This window comes from Vulpes lagopus, chromosome 8 (genome assembly GCF_018345385.1).
Source record: "Vulpes lagopus strain Blue_001 chromosome 8, ASM1834538v1, whole genome shotgun sequence".
In the NCBI taxonomy this organism is placed as follows: Eukaryota; Metazoa; Chordata; class Mammalia; order Carnivora; family Canidae; genus Vulpes; species Vulpes lagopus.
Genome location: NC_054831.1, coordinates 44,428,062 through 44,447,208, shown reverse-complemented (window position 1 = coordinate 44,447,208; position 19,147 = coordinate 44,428,062). Strand labels below are relative to the sequence as shown.

The window sequence follows — 19,147 nt, the reverse complement described above, 5'->3', positions numbered from 1 at the left end:
TGGAATAGTCCTGATTATGGTGCCTGCTTATGACTGATATATGGTGGCTATTACTGGCATTATTATTATTAATAATAATAGCTCTATACAAAGTTCTCATAATCACTTCCAACTATAACATATTCACTGACTACCCAAATGATGAATTATAGGGCATTAATGGTGAATAGAAGTCTATAAACTGAGGACAGAGTCATGCATAGTCTCACAATAATCTATTCCCTTTGTTATAACATGGGGCAGGATAGGCACTGTCAACCTTAAAAATAAAATAGCCAGTTATTTTACCAGAAAATGACTTTATTGGGGAATATCAGAGGAATTGCAAGCTATGGTGAGCCATAGGCAAGTCCAAAGAGACAAAGAGAAGGTCAGCTTTTATTATGTTTTAGGAGGAAATTGGGGAAGATTGTTTTAAACAAAAGTTCTTTGGAGAAGATCAACAGCTCATGGATTGAGATGATTTCTTATTGGCTGTAAGTGGTGGTTAGTGTGTTGTTGCTGGGCAGAGAGAGATCTTCCTTCTTTTCCTTAAAAGCATAAGGGGAAATTCCTATTTGAAAAATGTCCTCCATTGTCATAATAATTTGTATCTTTCTACTTTCTCCTTGTTATGGAAGCTTCAGTGAGTGGTACGTGTGTAAGAGCTTTTCTTTCAGGACTTCTTGACTCCATTTTAATTTCTATTTTATTTTTCAAGATTTTATTTATTTATTTGAGAGAGAGAGAGAGAGAGCCCACAAGCCAGGCGATGGGAAGGGCAGAGGAAGAGGGAGAGAGAGAATCTCACGCAGACTTCATGCTGAACATGGAGCCCAGTGCCGGGCTTGATCTCACAATCCTGACATCATAACATGAGCCAAAATCAAGAGTCCAATGCTTAACTCGTTGAGCCACCTGGGCACTCCTATTTTTAAAATTTTTAAAAATATTTTTTAAGTAATACCTAGACGCAACTTGGGGTTTGAACTTAAAACCCTGAGATCAAGTCTCATGCTCTACTGAGCCAGCCAGGTGCCCCTTGACCCTATTTTAGATGAGGTTTCCCTTATTTATTTGCATTAAACAAAGTATCACTGAAACCTATCTCCTTTCTTGAAATTCCATTATGTGTCAATGCATACATCAGTCTCATTTAAAAAGACACTAGAGATAATTTCCTCCATAAGCAAGAAAATACTGAGGAGGAATTAGAAAAGGAAACTCTACTACAGGAAATTTTATAAGTGATACATGAAACAGGGTTGAAAAACTTAAGTAACTAAAAAATAAATGGTTTAATAAATAAATAAATAAATAAAAATAAATGGTTTAAATATAGATGGTCCTAATTAGCATTTTAAAATAATGGCTAAATAAAACTCAGTATCAGCCATCCCACAATTTATATGGTAGTTTAATTGCTGGAAAATTCAGTGTATATTAAAATCATGTCAAAACTATTTCATTTGTGTCTAAAATGGAATTAGAATTTAGTTTCAGAGAAGCTCAGATACCTTAACTGGTAGGAGATGTGGAAATCATGTTCAATGCAGAGCAATTCTTCACTGTGCAGTCCTGTCCTATGGTTTTTTCGAAATACTCATGAAATTCTAGTAGAAGTTCCCCATCATTGGAGTAAACAAAAATGCACTCACCTCACTTTTTTCCCAAGGACACTCATTGTAGTAAATGTAGACTCTCCATTGAAAAGCACTGGATTATAGAGGAAGAGCAGCCTGGCATTCAGGACTTTCCATGCAGGTGTACTAAGCTAGCAGCATGACTTGAGGTTGGGTTACCACCTGGAATGGGCCTGAGTGCACTTTTGCTACCTGTTCTTTCAGCTGCATGGTGCCAGCCTTGGTATACCAGCTTTGCCAATTTGTAGGCACTTCAAATGCTTGCTGGACACTCTACTTGTTGATGGTTTGGGACAAATCTCTTTCCAAGTAGGAGGCTTGGATAAGGCTTCATGCTGCTGACAGTACGGTCAAAATCCCAAAGACCAGAAAACAACAACAAAAATATCTTAAATCCACCATAGAATAAGCAAGTGTACAATGCATATCCACTATTCCATTTGAATAATTACATATACGGTGGCTTTCCTTTTCACTGAACTCTGGTATAAGGTGAGACTACACTTTTTATTCAGCTTTTGAGGGTTTTAATGAGATTTAAAGCCTTTTATTATCTATTCTTAGCTCTATTATCTATTCTTAAATCAGTCTGTCATTTGATAACAATCAGCAGATCAAATTAACAAATTCTCAAACTCTGATGGTATTTTAATTTACCTTTAAAGTCATCTTTCCATTGTGAAAGCAAACCAGTTTCTCTTCTGGAAAATTCACTAAAGGCAAGCTTGTCAGACTGTGTCTATTCTGAGTAGTGTTGCAAGGTTTCTGAAAGGTACAAATGAGCTATATAATGTGCAAGATAAATTTAGGCTTTTGCATATAAAAATATAACCACATCCCTTCTGCTTATGGCCTTTTCTGATAAGCACTTCTGTGCTCTCTATTACCCACAGGATGAAATCCAGAAACCTTGTCTAGCCATCAAATTCCTAAACAGGCTGTCACTACCCTCACTCCCTCTCCCTGCCCCGCCTGCTCCTATTTGCCAGACAGACTTCACTCCCTCTCTCCAATCGCCTACCCTTCCCTCCTCACTTAGGCCAGAGACAGCAGACTCTGAACCTGCAGTTGAACCCCTTCTTGGTCACTTGACTCCTTCACTCTCAGAATCATTTTTTGCTATAAATACAAAGCAGGAGGAAAGAGCTGCAGTGATGTACATAGAATGCTTAGCACAGGCCCTGGCACACATTAGGTGCTCTTGAAAGGGTTAGTTCCTTTTTTAAGGTCTTTATCTCACACTCTAAAAAAAACACTATTTTTGAAACCAGCTCAAATTCCACCTTGGTGAAAAGTTCCCTTGAGATCTCAGCTGGAATTAATCATTCATTTACAGATGAAGAAATTGGATTACAGAGAGATAAGACAACTTGCTCAGAGCTTCTTAGTTAACTGGTAAGTGGGAGAGCAGATTCCAACCTGGGTTGTCTGACTTTAGAGTCTGTATGTTTTTATTTTGTTTTTAAGATAACTTATATTTTTAAAAAATAGCTTTATTGAGCTGTAATTTATGTGCCACACAATTCACCCATTTAAAGTGTATAATTTGATCATTTTTTGCATATTCACAGAGTTGTACAACCATCACCAAAGTAAATTTAAGAACATTTTCATCACGCAAAAAGAAGCCCCACACCCATTAACAGTGACTCCCCCATTTCCACCACAATCCCACTAGTCTCTGGCTACCACTAATCTACTCTCTGTCTCTGGAATTGCCTATTCTAGATATTTCATATGAATGGGATCATACACTATATGGTCTTCTGTGACTGGTTACCCTCTCACCATAATGCTTTAAAGGTTCATTCATATTGTAGCATGTATCAGTGCTTCATTTCTACTTATTTGTGCATAATATTCCATTGTATGGGTATATTGCATTAAGTTTATCTGTTCATCAGTTTATGAACATTTAGATTCTTCCCACTTGTTGACTGTTATGACTAATGTTATTAGGAATATTCATTTACACATTTTTTGTGTGAACATATGCTTTTATTTCTCTTAGGTACCTATTTGGAATTGCTGGGTCATAAAATAATTCTGTGTTAAACCTTTTGAGGCACTACCAAACTATTTTCCATAGTGGCGGAATGCACCAGTTTAAGTTCCCAGCAACAATGTATGAGGGCTCTAGTTTCTCCACATCCTCACTAACATATTATCTGTCTTTTTTATTATAGTCATCCTAGTGAGTATGAGGTAGTAGTATCTTATTGTGGTTTTGATTTTCACTTCCCTACTAATGATACTGAACATTTTCCACATGTTTATTTAGACATGGGTATATCTTACAGGAAGAAATATCTGTTAAATCTTTTTAAAAGATTTTTTAAAGCCCATTTTAGAATTGGATTGTCTTTTTTAAAATGTTGACTGGTAAGAGCTTTAAAGTATATCTTGTATATAAGCCCTCATGAGATTTATATGATTTGCAAATATTTTCTCCCATTCTGAGTTATCTTTTTACTTTCCTAATGATGTCCTTTGAAGTACAAACTTTTAAAATTTAATAAATTCAAATGTATCTATTTTTTCCTTTTGTTGCTTATGTTTTTGGTGTTGTTGTCTAAGTAGTCTTTTGCCAACCCAACTCAAGTTCATGAAGATTTACTCCTATGTTTCCTTCTTAAAGTCTTGTAGCGTTAGCACTTACATTTAGGTCTGTGATCACTTGGAATTAATTTTGTGTGTGGTCCAAGGAAGAAGTCTGACTCTATTCTTTTGTACATGGATGTATAGTTGTTCCAGCATCATTTGTTGAAAAGAGTATCCTTTCCTGCCCTGAATTGACACCCGTATTGAAAAAGAGCCTGTGTGTTTGATTTCAGTGTTGTGTTGTGTCCATCAGTTCCACACCCTACCAATCAGATCCATTCATCCTTACAAACTACACTTTTTTCCTCGGTCACATCATGCTCTTCACGCTTCCCTCCTTCCCCTCATCCTTCCACTCTGTCTGGAATATAGTTCCCGATCTTGTCTGCCTGCCAAACTCTTGCTGTCCTTAAGAGCAGCTCAAATGGAATATATTTTGTTTGGTTTTTATGACCATACCTCCTGCGCATTATTTATTCTTTTTAAATGTTTTACTTTTCATACTAGATCATTATCTTGTTATTGACAATTCCTGTACTTTTTTTTTAAGACTCTCATTCTCTTTCTCTAAGCACTGGCACAGTGTCCAGAACACATAGTTGACACTATAGATATAAATCTCTTGAATTGAATTAATGAAAATGGCCTTGGCCAGGAATTTTAAGGCCTATCAGAAGTCCAGAAAGATCCTAAAGAAATCAAATATCCAATAAATATAAAAGTTAATAAAAATGAAAACTGCAACCCACAGTGAAAACATTATCATTTTTCTCATGCTTCTGATAAATTTCCAGCAGACTTATCATTGCTCTATCACTGTTCAGAACAGAGAAGCTGGTGACAATTTTACAGGCTGATAAAATGTTCTGTGAGCTAATGCACTTTTCTAATGTATCTTATAGACTGCATTACTGAGAATATTTTAAAATCAATTTTATTAGTGCCTATCTCTCGCTTAGTTTTTATAGCATATTTAAAGAAGATTAAGAATGTTTTAGTTGCCAATGTGCAGCCACATTCAATGCATATGCTTTTGGCCCTTATTTTTAAAGAAAATTGATTTATAAATGTGTTTATGAAACCTACATTATACACAAATGTCTGAAACTGAGGTCTATGGAATGCTGCAGCAAGTAGGAATAACAATAAAACGAGAGTGAGCACTTCTGCAAAGGCCAATTACAACAAGATAATAGAACATAGAACATTTTTATTTCTCCTTGTAAATTTTTTCTGTAATCGATTTTTTCAAATTATAGAAACCAGTGAAACAATATAAAGACATATAAAGTAACAGTTAATCTCCCCTTTCATTCCTATTGCCACTGCTAAGCAACCACTTTTGATAGGGAAGTTTTTTTTTTTTTTAAGAGATTTTATTTATTTATGAGAGACAGAGGGGGCGGGGCAGAGACACAGGCAGAGGGAGAAGTAGGCTCCATGCAAGGAGCCTGACGTGGGACTTGATCCCGGATCTCCAGGATCACACCCTGGGATGAAGGTGGCGCTAAACCACTGAGCCACCCGGGCTGCCCGAAGTTTTTGTTCACAATATTCTCTTTTCTCTGAAAACATTTACACACCTATAAACATGACTCCGGTATCTATTGCTGCGTAACAAACTATGCCAAAAGAGGTGAGGTGGGCTTATTTGTAGCTCTCTTTGCAGACATTGATACACCAACATTCATACCTAGAAGTTGGGTGCTTTGTTTGATCTATATGAAATAGAAGCATAATGATATATTACTATAAAACTTGTCTTCTTGAAATCATATAAACATACTCATAAATCACAGAGTTCTAATTCTAGCTATCTTGCTCTTTTATGCATATTGCCCACACATAAATGGATAGTTTCAGTAAATTTTTTCTGTCATTTTCTTAAATTGTATTTTAGTAATCCCCTTCTCCCTAACTCCCCCCAAGTTCCCACGCTGCCTCACCTACATAAGATAACCTGTGTTGAGAACTGATGTTGCTTCTTTCCAGACATTTTTTATTTAATGGTTGATGTTGTTGTCTAACAAAAGTGAAGTCATACTATGCTTCTTTTGTGCACCATTTTTCCCCCTCATTCAAAACTTTGTCATTGAAATTTGAATCAAGTCAAGTAGTGTAGAAAGGAGGAAATAGGTAGAGAAAGAAATTACCTTACTTTGCTTCCTTCTTCCCCCTCTCTTTCTTTCAAACTTACATTCCTTTAAAAATTATTTTAAATTAAACTTTTTATTTTGAGATAATTATAGATTCACATACAGTTGTAATGTGAATAATAATATAGAGAGCTCCCATGTACCCTTTCTCTAGTTTCCCCCAATGGTAACATCTTGCAAAACAATGGTACAGTATCACAACCAGGATATTTGACATTGAGAGAGTCAAAATAGAAAATATTTTCATCCCTACACGGATCACTAATGTTTTTATAACTATACCCATTTCCCTCTCACCACCACTCTCCTTCACCTCTGGCTACCACTAAGTTGAAGTTTTTTTCTATAATTTTGTCATTTCAGAAATGTTACATAAATGGAATTAAACAGTCTGTAACCTTTAGGGATTGACTCTTTTCAGTCACCACAATTCATGGGGATTCATCCAGGTTGTTTGTATATCTATAGTTCATTTCTTTTTGTTGGTGAGTAGCATTTCATCGTATGGATTTATTATATATTATGAATAATGCTGCTGTAAATATTCATGTAAAGGTTTTTATGTGAACATAAGTTTTTCTTCTTCTAAATAAATGCCCAGGAGGGCAGCTGTTGGGTTGTACAGTAGTTCCATGATTGGATTTTTAAAGAAACTTCCAAAATGCTTTTGGGAGTGGCTATATCATTTTGTGCTCCCACTAGCAATGAGTGGTAAAGTTTCTCTGCATCCTCACTAACATTTGCTGGCTTTAGTTTTGGGGATTTTTTTTTCTAAGCCATTTTGATAGGTGTGTTGTAATATCTCATTGTGGTTTTAAGTGCATATATCCTTAATGGTTAATGATGTTAAAAATTTTTTCATCTACTCATTTATCATCTGTATACACTCTGGTGAAATGTCTTTTCTTGGATTTTGCAATCTCCTTTTTCCATTGTGGAGTTTTAAGAATTCCCTATATACTTTAGATACTAGTCCTTTGTTAGATATGTGGTTTGAAAACATTTTCTCTTACTCTACAGCCTGTTTTTTACCTCTCTACTACACAAGTGTCACAGAGAAAGAGTTTTTTAAATTTTGGCACAGTCTGTTAATTTTAGTGATCTTTTCAAAAAAAACAACACTTTATTTTATTGGTTTTCTTTAATATTTTTTTTTCGATTTCATTGATTGCTGCTATTATTTTTATTTCCATGCTTCTCCTTATTTTGGGTTGATTTTGCCTCATTTTTTTCCAGATTGAGAGATGTGATTTCAGATTACTGGCTTGAGACATTTCCTCTTTTGTAATACATATTTAATGCTATAAATATGCCCCCTCAGCTTTAGCTATGTCCCCCAAATTTTGATATATTGTATTTACATTTTCATTTAGTTTAATGCACTTTTATTTCTTTCCCTTGAGACTTCTTCTTTAATCCATGGATTATTTACAAGTGTGTTGTTTGGTTTCCAAGTATTTGGAAATTTCTGTTAACTGTCTGCTGTTGATTTCTAGTTTGATTTCTTTGTGGTCAGAGAATACATTCTATATTATTTCAATTTTTAAAAATTTGTTGAGGCTTGTTTTGTGGTGCAGGATATGATCTATGTTGGAATATATCATACACACCAAGCACTTGAAAAGAATGTGTTTTCTGTTGCTATTTTGGTGGAATGTTGATTGTACCATGTTGGTTGATGATGTCGTTGAGTGATTCCATACCCTTGCTGATTTCCTATATGTTGTTCTATAAACTGTGGAGAAAGAGGTGTTCAAGTCTCCAACTATAATTACACATTTATTAATTTCTCCTTTCAGTTCTACCAGGGTTTGCCTCACATATTTTGAAGCTCTGTTTGTTGGTACATACTTGTTTAGGATTACCACACTGATTGGTGAATCTACCTTTTCATATACATTTAATGTCCCTCTCTATCTCTGGTAGTTTTCTTTACACTGTATCATATACTTTATTTGATATTAATATAGCTATTCCTGCTTTTTTGATTAATGTTTGCATGATATATCTTTTTTATTCGTTTATTTTCAAACTGATTATGTCATATTTGAAGTGAGTTTCTTCCACTTAATTCTGCCAATTTCTGTCTTTTAATCGATACACTTACACCATTTATATCTAATGTAATTATTGATGTGTTAGGTCTTAATTGTGCCATTTAGAATTTTGTTTTCTATTTTCTGTGTTTTTCATTTTTGTTTCCTTTTTCCTGCTTTTTTTTCTGTGTTACCTGAACGATTCTAGAATTTTATTTTTATCTGTCTGTAGTGGTTTGTTTTTAAAGATTTTATCTTATTTATTCATGACAGACACAGAGAAAAGTAGAGACATAAACAGTGAGAGAAACAGGTTCCCCATGGGGATCCCGATGCGGACTCCATCCCAGGACCCCGGGATCACTTCAGACACTCAACTACTAAGCCACACAGGCATCCCTAGTGTTTTTGAATGTATCTTTTTGATAGCCTTTTTAGTCCTTGCTCTAGGTACTACATCACCTATACTTTTCACACTTTGCTGCTGTTATTTTACCAGTTCAAATATTTTACCAGTTCAAATCATAAAATATTTACCTCCACTGCATACCCTTATTCTCCCTCATTTACAATATAATTGTCTTAAATATTCTCTCAAGGGGTGCCTGGGTGGCTTGGTCAGTTAAGCGTTTGTCTTCAGCTCAGATCATGATCCTGGAGTCCTGGGATTGAGCCCCAAATTGGGCTCCCTGCTCAGCAGAGAGTCTGTTTCTCCCTCACCCTCTCCTGCTCCCTCTGCTTGTGCTCTCACATACTCTCTCTGTCAAATAAATAAACAATATCTTTAAATAAATAAATAAATAAATAAATAAATAAATAAATAAATAAATATTCTCTCAATGTACATTTAGAACCACATCAGACAGTGGTACAATTTTTGCTTCAACCATCAATATAATTGAGAAGACTCAAGGAGAGAGGGAAAGTCAATTATAATCACCCCTATTTTTGCTTGCCATATTCTTCCTTTCTTCTTTTGTTTTGTTTTTGTTTAGAGAACTTCCTTTAGCTATTGTTTTAGGGTAGGTCTGCCAGCAACATGTTCTCTTACTTTTCCTTCATCTGAGAATGTCTTGATTTTTTATTTCTGAGGAATATTTATACTGGATATAGAATTCTAGGTTGGCCATTCTTTTTTTTTTTCCTACACTTGAAAAATATGATGCCATTTAGTTCTGGACTCCATGATTTCTGATCAGAAATAAGCTGTCATTTGAATTGCTTTCTCTATATAGAAAGCAGTTTTAAACAAACGATTTTTGTTTTGTCTTGAGTGTTTAGGCTTTTGTTCTTCTCTTTTAGTTTTCAGTCTTGGTATAGATTTCTTTGATTTTATGTTGTTTTGAGTTTACTTAGCTTCTTGAATCTATAGATTTATGTATCCCAAATTTGGAGAGTTTTCAGCCATTATTTTTTTAGTAATTTTTCAACTCGACCCTCTTTCTTCTATCCTTCCAGGACTCTGATGTTGGAGAATTTTTTTAAAAGATTTTTTATTTGAGAGTGAAGGAGAGAGAGAGAGAGAGAGAGAGCGCAGGAGCTGGGGGGGTGGGGAACAGAGGGAGAATGCTAAGCAAGGAGCCTCACTCAGGGCTCAATTGAAGGCAGACACTCAACCAACTGAGCCACCCAGGTACCCTTTGGAGCTTTTCAGATACCTGAGGCTTTTTTTTTTTTTAAGTAATATTCTCTCTGTTGTTTAGATGGATAATTTTTATTTTTCTGTTTTGCCATTCACTTACAGTTCACTATGGTTTCTTTTCCTCAGTCCATTCCATCCTACTGTAGAGTCCATCCACTTAGTTTTCTATTTCAGTTATTATGTTCTTCAGTTCTAGAATTTACATTTGGCTCTTCATTGTTCTATTTCTTCATGAAAAATTTCTATTCCTTTGTTGAAGTTCTCTATTTTATTTAAGCTTATTTATAATTGCTTCTTGAAGCATTTTTATAACAACTGCTTTAAAATCTTTGTAAGATAGTTCTGATATTTCTGTCTTCTCATTGTTGGCATCTGTTGATTATCTTTTTTCACTCAGTGTGAGATCTTCCTGGATCTTAGTATGACAAATGAATTTTAGTCAAAACATGAACATTTGGGGTATTAAGTTATGAAATCTTACATCTTATTTAAGTCTTCTGTTTTAGCTGGCTTCTTCAGACACTACTCTGACTAGACACTACTCTCACTAGCATCTTGTTTCTGCTTAATGGGTATAGAAATCAAGATTGTTTATTTGGCCTTCATTGACACCTGGGGGTGAGGTTGAGAGGTGGCTCCTTGTTATTTCTGGGTAGGGGTAGAAGTTCTGGTTCTATGCTAGGCCTCTACTGATCCATTCCTGGCTGAGGGAGTAAGAGTGCTTTACTACTGCTCCCAGCTAGCCTCTTCTAACACCATGACATGTGAATATCCTCCTGACTAATGGGCAGTAGTAAAACCTCCTACTCTCCTCTGGGCCTCTTCCAACGCCACCCTATGGGGAAGGGAAGAGGCAGAAAGCACATCATTACTGACAAGTGATGATGAAAATCTAAACTCCCTATCTACTCTGCCTCTTCTAACACCATCCCTGGCAGGGCATGTTGAGTGCCTTGTTAAAGTCTGGTGAGGGTAGAAGTCCCTGTATGGCCTTTGCTGATTTGGGTCAGGGAGGGGACAAGGTTTCGTTTTCTTCCTGTGCTGTTTGGCCCCAGTAGAGTAATTATTTTCTAAAATTTCCTGTCTAACTAGGCTGTCCCTTTCATGCTTCTTTGGCTAGAGAGAGCTGGCTTTTGTTGGGCCTTTTTGGTCTGCACCCAATGGTGTTTCCAGGTTACCAGCTTTTCCAGCAAACAGTCTAGGATATGTGAGGCAAAAAGAAAGCCTCAGAGAACTAACTACATTTAGGTCCTGAGGTCCTTAACTGGTCAACTGGTCTGCCTTCTTCCTTCTGCCTTTCAGAAGCTGCTTATATTTGTTTTATGTATAATGCCTAGAGTTATCAGTTGTATTTAGCACGACAATTTAGGAAATTTATACCTACTCTCTTTTGCAGGAAACAGTTGTCCGTCTGTCTTTTTCTTTCTTTCTTTCTTTCTTTCTTTCTTTCTTTCTTTCTTTCTTTCTTTCTTTCTTCTTTCTTTCTTTCTTTCTTTCTTTCTTTCTTTCTTTCTTTCTTCTTTCTTTCCTTTTCCTTTCTTTCTTCTTTCTTTCCTTTCTTCCTTTCTTCTTTCTCTTTCTTTTTCTTTCTTCTTTCTTCTTTCTTCTTTTATTCATTCTATACAATATTCCCTATTGTGAATGTGCCACAGTTCATCAACTATTCCCCTGATGAGTATTGCCACTAAGAAAACACTGCAATTTTTATATTAGTACCTATGTACTAGCATATTACTGCGTGTATTTCTAAGGTAAAGATTCCAAGGAGTGGATTGTATTATGTGTATTTTAAATTATAGTAGCTATTATCACATCACTATATCAGTTCACATTTCCACCAGCAATATATTTAAAAACCCCTTTTCCCACATTTCTATTAACAATGTTATTATTGACCTTATTGTATTTTTTCCAGTATTAGAAGCACAAAGTGATATCTTACTTTATTTTATGTTGTCTTTTTCCATATTTTTAAATATTTATTGACTGTTTATAATCAGTTCTCTGTTATTTTGTCCCTTCATAGCTTTTATGCTTTTTCCCCGTTGGATTATTAGTCTTTTTTACCCATCAATTTGTAAGAACTTTTTGAAGTTATAGACTCTTTATGTCTCATCTGCTTTATAAATCATTTTCTCAAAGATATACTTTTTGGCATATGTTTTTTTTATTTCTATATAGTCAGAAATGTTTACAGTTTCTTCTGTCAGGCTTAATGTTATCACAGTCAACAGCTTGATATGTCTACTTTGCAAATGTTTCTCTGAATATCTATTCTTTATTATCTCGTAACTACTTGCTCTGAGTAGGGCCTGGTCTGGTTCAATTAAATCTAAAATCTTCAGTCCATTTGGTTTATTGAAACTAAAATCTTTCCCTCTCCCAGGCAGGTAAAACCTACAGTAAAACCTTAGTATTTCTGGGAAAAATAACTAATTTTATCTTTCTCCCCAATATTTATACGAATTGTTTTATTTTTCTGTGTTAATTATAGCTTTTGATAGCAGAAATCCCTATTATATCCTGATTTGACTGAAATGGTGTAATGTTTCACTTTTTAAAAATAAATTTCCTGTTTTGATAGTTTTCATCAAATTTTAATGATTTTTTAAAATTACCATTATTTTACTTAGAATTTCTATTTAATTACCACATAATCTTACTTGATTAAATGACCTTTTCAGGGCAGCCCGGGTTTAGCGCCACCTTCAGCCCAAGGTGTAGTCCTGGAGACCTGGGATCAAGTCCCACATCAGGCTCCCTGCATGGAATGGAGCCTGCTTCTCCTTCTGCCTGTGTCTGTGTGCCTCTCTCTCTCTCTCTCTCACTCTCTCTCTCTCTCTGTCTCTCATGAATAAATAAATAATTTTAAAATAAATAAATAAATAAATTACCTTTTCATATGTATTAATATATTTATTTCTTTTTTCTTAGTTCAAATCATTCCTGCATTCCTAGGAATGATTTTACTGGTCATAATATATTACGATTATTATGCTAATATTATTAACATTCTTTTTGAAATAATTTCCAGCTTACAAGAAATTTGTAAAAAAAAAAAAAAAAAAAAAAACCTGTATGCTCTTTGACTCAATTTGCCTATATAACCATTACCCAAACTTAACCAAATTTTAACATTTTATCATTTTTTAAGACATTTTGCCCCTTTTGCTTTATCATTTGCACTCTATCTGGATAATTTTTTGTGTGTGTTAGGTAACCTAAGCAAATACATGTATACTTTCTTATTTCTTCTTTTTTTTTTCCACAAAGGTTAACATTCTGTTTATGCTCTTTTGTATTTCTTGTATCACTTAACAATATATCCTAGGGAACACTCCTTATCAATTAAAGAAGATTCTTTATTTTTTTAAATAGATGTATAGCACTCTTGTGTATATGGACCATGGTTTTACCAACCTGTCTCCTATGTATATAGTTTTCAACATTTTGCAAATACAAATAATGCTGAAAAGCATAATCTTACACATTTGTATTTTTATATTGCAAGGATAAATAAAGGGTAAATTTTAAAAGTGTGATTGCTTGGCCAAAAGGCTCCTTTTGCATTCACATCAGCAATATATCAGAGTGCTTGTTTCTCCTAGCCCCACTGACTTAATATAATATCAGGCTTTTAATTTTGCTAGTCTGATAAATTAAAATGGTATCTTAGTATACTTTAAGTTTAGGTCTCTCTCATTATGCGTGAAGATCAGCATCCTGTCATATGTATAATAGCTATTTTGTGTTTTGTGTGTGTTTGAGAATTGTTGTTCATGTCCTTTGCCTATTTTTCTGTCAATGTTTTATCTTTTCTACCTTCAAGTTTTGAAAGTTGTATATGTATTGGGAATATTAGCCTTTTATACACATTGCCAATATTTTCTCCTAGTTTGTCATTTGTCTTTTGTCTTTGCTCCTGCAATTTTGCTATACAAACGTTTGTTTTGTTTGTGATGTTTTGCTTTGTTTAGGTTGAATTTATCAATCTTTTCTTATATTGTCCTTGGACTTTGAGTCAAAGTTAGGAAGGTAACTTTTCCCACACCTAGGTTATAATGTAATTCACTTATGTTTCTTCTTGTTTTCTTTTTTTTAAGGTAGAGTATTACTATTTTAATATATTGCTGGATATTTGCTAATTTTTAATTTTAGAATCTTGTACCTATTATAATTGAGATTAATTCCAATTTCCTATACATTGTGCTATCTTTGGTATAAAGTTGTCCTGGTTATATAAAGTAAATGAGGGTTATTTCTAACTTTTTCATGATAAAAAATATTTTAAATAACATTGCAATGATGTCATTGCATAATTAACTAGAACTTGAGAGATATTTACTCACCTTTTCATTCTGTTTTCTAGCAAATGTTCTGTTTAACTTTTCTTTTGTTGTGGGTCATTTGGCAATTTTCATTTCTTTTTTTAAATTTTTTAATTTTTTTAATTGTTTTAATTTTTTTAATTTATGATAGTCACAGAAAGAGAGAGAGAGGCAGAGACATAGGCAGAGGGAGAAGCAGGCTCCATGCACCGGGAGCCCGACGTGGGATTCGATCCCGGGTCTCCAGGATCGCGCCCTGGGCCAAAGGCAGGCGCCAAACCGCTGCGCCACCCAGGGATCCCGCAATTTTCATTTCTTAATAAGTCATTCATTTCTTGAACATATTCAAATTTGTTTTCATAGATCTATGTATGGAGAGTTCTGCATGGTCAAGACCAATCAGGCGTACCCTCTCTATAGACTACTTAATCTTTTAAGATAGAATGTTAGAATATTGTGTTTTAATATCAAATATTATAATTATAGTTTGTATTACAGTACTCCTATATTATTTCTATAAGCTTCCACATAAATGGGTAAAAATGGAAGGAATATCAAACTGTAGGCTTGTTTTATTTTACACAGTGCCATATAATTTGAATCTAAGATTCAAAGAATATTAAAGATGGAAAAATGATTAGAGATAGTTAGTCCAACCCTTTCACTCTAAAAGGGAGGAAATGGAAACCCTAACTCGGTGACTTGCTCAGACTTAACCATTACGTGTGAGTGATTAGTAGTAGGCCAAGAAGCCAGTTTGCCTGCCTCCTGCTTTGTAGACCAGTGTTCTTGCTCAATTTCCCCTTTATGCTTAATGGGGAAGTACTTGAATGTTTAATGTAGTGCAGATTCTTCCAGTCTACTACTTTCAGTCAGCATTCCGAAGGGAGATGATCCTATAAGAAAATGAGTGTGCACTTAGAAATTCAGAATTAAGCTTTGTGGTGAAGGTATTTCTTCAGGATCCATTGGTAAAGCTGACTTCCCCATTGGGAGCCCAGCAGGAAAAAAAGATGTGTTGATCCTTGGCCTTCATTATTATCCTCATCATTACTCTCTCCCATTGGAGATTTTTTCCAAAGATCTTCAGAGTCCTCAGATGACCTCCAATGAGTCTCTGTACTTACAAAACAGCATGAAGGTTATTATCATTTGATGACAAAATTTTGCTTAGAATTAAATGTTGGATGTATACTTTTGTTGTCCTAGTGAAGCCTGAAAAGCTTGAAGTGAAGCTGACTGTAAGAGTAGTGTCTTCAGGCATACAGGGTCCATGGACTGGCCTTATCCATTTGCCAATTGCTTTGTAAGTCACCTATAACGATGCAAAATGCAAAATTGAACCAAAGAGTTTCAAAGCATCAATGAGGCTAGTTTAAAAAATAAACAGTAAAGAATAAGGAGAATGACTGAAGTGATGATTCTTTGTCAGATATTAATGCAGTACTTCTTTATTTTTAAAAATATTCTTTCCAAAAAATAAATATAAATAAAAATAAAAATATTCTTTCCAAAGAAACCCATCTCTTTCCATGCCTACTAAAATCAAGAACTCTCTTAGCTTGTAAGATTCTTCCCACATTCTCTGTGTTTTTTCAGAACATCAGCCTAGACATTGCTGAAGTGCATAGTGGCACAACCTGCCAGGATGCCCAGACCTTAGAAGAATTAAACAGAAGCCAACCACAGAAATGCATTTGAGGAGGGTGGGTGTCCCTAGAGAGTGGACAACAGCTGAAATCCCAGTGAAAAGCATGGAATCTCAACTGACCAGTCCACTTCTGGCAAATAAGAAAGGAAATGGGGAAAAGTATAACAAACAGGGTAGAAACAGTCTTTGCTTGCTGTCATGTTTATGCCTACGTCGTATTTATGCCTGGAAAATGGTGCTTATTTCCATTGCCAGGAACTAGCTCTGTTAGGGAATTTTCTAAATGTAATTTAGAAAGCTGTGATTGTTAATTAACATATGTTATTTCTAATAAATTCTAATGTCATATCAATTATATAATAAATCTTGCTTTGTTCCAATATTCAGAAGAATTCAAGTATTTCAAGTCAGAGATATTGCCATGAAATAGAGCCAAAGATATTATAGAGGTAAGAGTAGTAGATTAAATAGCTTCTCTTTTTAAAAAACCTTGTTAAATATTAAATACTTTTGAGGTAACTTTAATACTCAAAGCAGCTGGACTGGGGGAAGCATGGCTAGAAAGAAATGCCAAATTTCTAGAAGTTGTGAAGAAAATGAAGCACATTCTTCCTTGAGCTGGTGACACAATGTTCTGTTGATGTTTTGTGTTGAGGTTGGAAGTTTTCACCTCCTGCACAATCCCATATTGAGCATAGTCTACGGATGCTCTCTGCCAGAGGACTGAAGTGTTTTGTATGGATCTAGAAGAGGATGAGTGCACAGGGCAGTTCATGACTCCATTTTACCACCCTGTGAGGATAGTTGAAAAGACAAAGTTGAAATTATTTTGTTAGAGAGTCTAGTTCTCTTTTAATGTAGGCAGTTGATTTTAACCAATCCTCATAAGAGGTCCCCTTTTGTAAGGTAAGGCTCTTCTCCAACACTGAGAAGGTAGGAAGCCAAGCATTCTGGGTGGGTGCTGCAGATGGTGAGCCAGTGACAAGTCCTTCTTTGTTAACAGAAATGAGTGAGTTTGGGAATAGGAGATAAAGCCTGATGGCTGTGAAAGTTTGTGACCTTGCCCTTTTGGTTGGAAATGCATTTAGCATCCTAATTATAATTCTCTTGAGACATTATTCAGATCAGGCAAGATGTCCCCATTCCATACATTAGCCTCTGTGCTACCAATAAGCCTTTTGAAGAAGAGGGTGTATAGCACCTGCTGTTCTCCATCTGCTCTGCTTCTACTTCCATTTATTTGACTATTAGCATCTTCCATGACACCAATAAAATGGAGATAGTAGATTATCTTAGAATATTTCCAATAAATCACCCAATAGCTACCTCACCTAGTCGTATATCACAAGCATATTTCTACAATGGAGAGGCATACATAGCTATTGATTTTTATTAAGCTTGCATTAAGCACTTAGGAGAAGACAGCAATAAATTAGTAATCACCTCAGTGTTTTCAAGTTCAACTGGAGTGGCATTAGAGGAATTTTGAGATGCTATATCAAATATACACTACATGGTGAAGGACACAGAGAGCAAGGAAGACAGGAGAAAGAGGAGACTAGATCAGAAAAATGGGGGAAGATTAAACTAAGGAGGATATGCTGAGAAAAACTGTGGGTCCCGAGGTTGACATTTGTGTACAACATAAAGGGAAGCTGAAATTATGGAGTGTCTTCCTTTCTTTGTAAGGTATTTGCACTTCCAGCTAAGACTGGTAAATAGGAATAGCTAAATCTTATTCCCAGATGGATATTATGTGTACTGACCTGGCATGTTCTGAAACAAATTTGACAGTATTTAGCCAGGCAGGTACTATGCTTACTTCCACTGCCCAAGCTCTGATACCTAGAGTGGAGAAAAACATACCATTGTGTGCCAGAGCTTTTTTCTAGCAACAGAAGAGAAAAGGTAGTAGAAAAATCTGCCTCTTCCATCCTCTGTCCCATAGAATCTATAATTCACCAGCATAATTTGTAACTGAACAAAAACATTGTGATGCATAATGGGAAGGAGAAAAAATTGCAACCTCTTTGTTCTCATTTTCTAATTTAAGGGTCATTCTCTTTATTCTTTGACTCATAGTGTGATGGTTAAGATTCCGGCACAAGAGTGTTTGAGTTTGCACTGTGGTTCCATGCCACACTAGCTGGGTGACCTTGAGTAAGTTGACATTTCTGTGCCCTCATATTATTGTGCAGTCAATCTCTAGAAATATTTCATCTTGGAAAACTCTGTATCCATTAAGTAACAGCTCTCCTTTTCCTTTCCTTCCCAGCTCCTTGCAACCATCTGTCACTATGGATTTGACTACTCTTAGTACCTCCTATGAGTGGAATTGTACAGTGCTTGTCTTTTTGTTTCTGGCTTATTTCACTTGACATGACGTCCCCAAATTGTAGCATGTGTCTCACCATTTCTTTCATTCTTAAAGCTGAATATATATACCATATTTTGATTATCCATTTGCCTGTCAATGGACTTGGACTACTTCTACCTACTTCTTTAAAGTAGTCAGAATCTTAAACAAAGAAATGACTACATTTGCCCTTGGAGTGAAGTTTATTTTGTGCTCTTTTTAACTTGAAATTCAGCCTATTACCTAGAGATAAATGATGTGATCATGGCTATGTGATCCCAACCTATTTTGTGTTTTTCCTCATTGTATTGGTTGCACAACAACATGAACGTACTTACACTACTGAACTTACACTTAGCAATAATTAAGATGGTCAATTTTGTGTTATATGTAATTTACCACAATTAAGATTAAAAGCAATAAGAATGGAGGGGGAGGGGCAAGATGGCGGAAGAGTAGGGTCTCCAAGTCACCTGTCCTCAACAAATTACCTAGAAAACCTTCCAATCATCCTGAAAATCTACGAATTCGGCCTGAGATTTAAAGAGAGACCAGCTGGAACGCTACAGTGAGAGGAGTTCGCGCTTCTATCAAGGTAGGAAGACGGGGAAAAAGAAATAAAGACACAAAAGGCCTCCAAGGGGGAGGGGCCCCGCGAGGAGCCGGGCTGAGGCCGGGGCGAGTGTCCCCAGGACAGGAGAGCCCCGTCCCGGAGGAGCAGGAGCTGCACCAACCTTCCCGCGGAAAGGCCTCCC

The 19,147-nt window shown here is 35.5% G+C and overlaps 1 protein-coding gene and 1 long non-coding RNA gene across 2 annotated transcripts in view; both read left to right on the top strand.

The window, feature by feature from the left end:
- STARD13 (StAR related lipid transfer domain containing 13) overlaps nucleotides 1-19,147 on the top strand; it is a 404,789-nt gene that overhangs the window by 93,783 nt on the left and 291,859 nt on the right. The gene's annotated exons all lie outside the window — the stretch shown is intronic.
- LOC121497179 lies at nucleotides 867-18,899 on the top strand. Its single transcript, XR_005989430.1, has 3 exons — nucleotides 867-3,017; nucleotides 16,424-16,485; nucleotides 18,119-18,899. It is a non-coding gene; the product is annotated as an uncharacterized LOC121497179 (long non-coding RNA).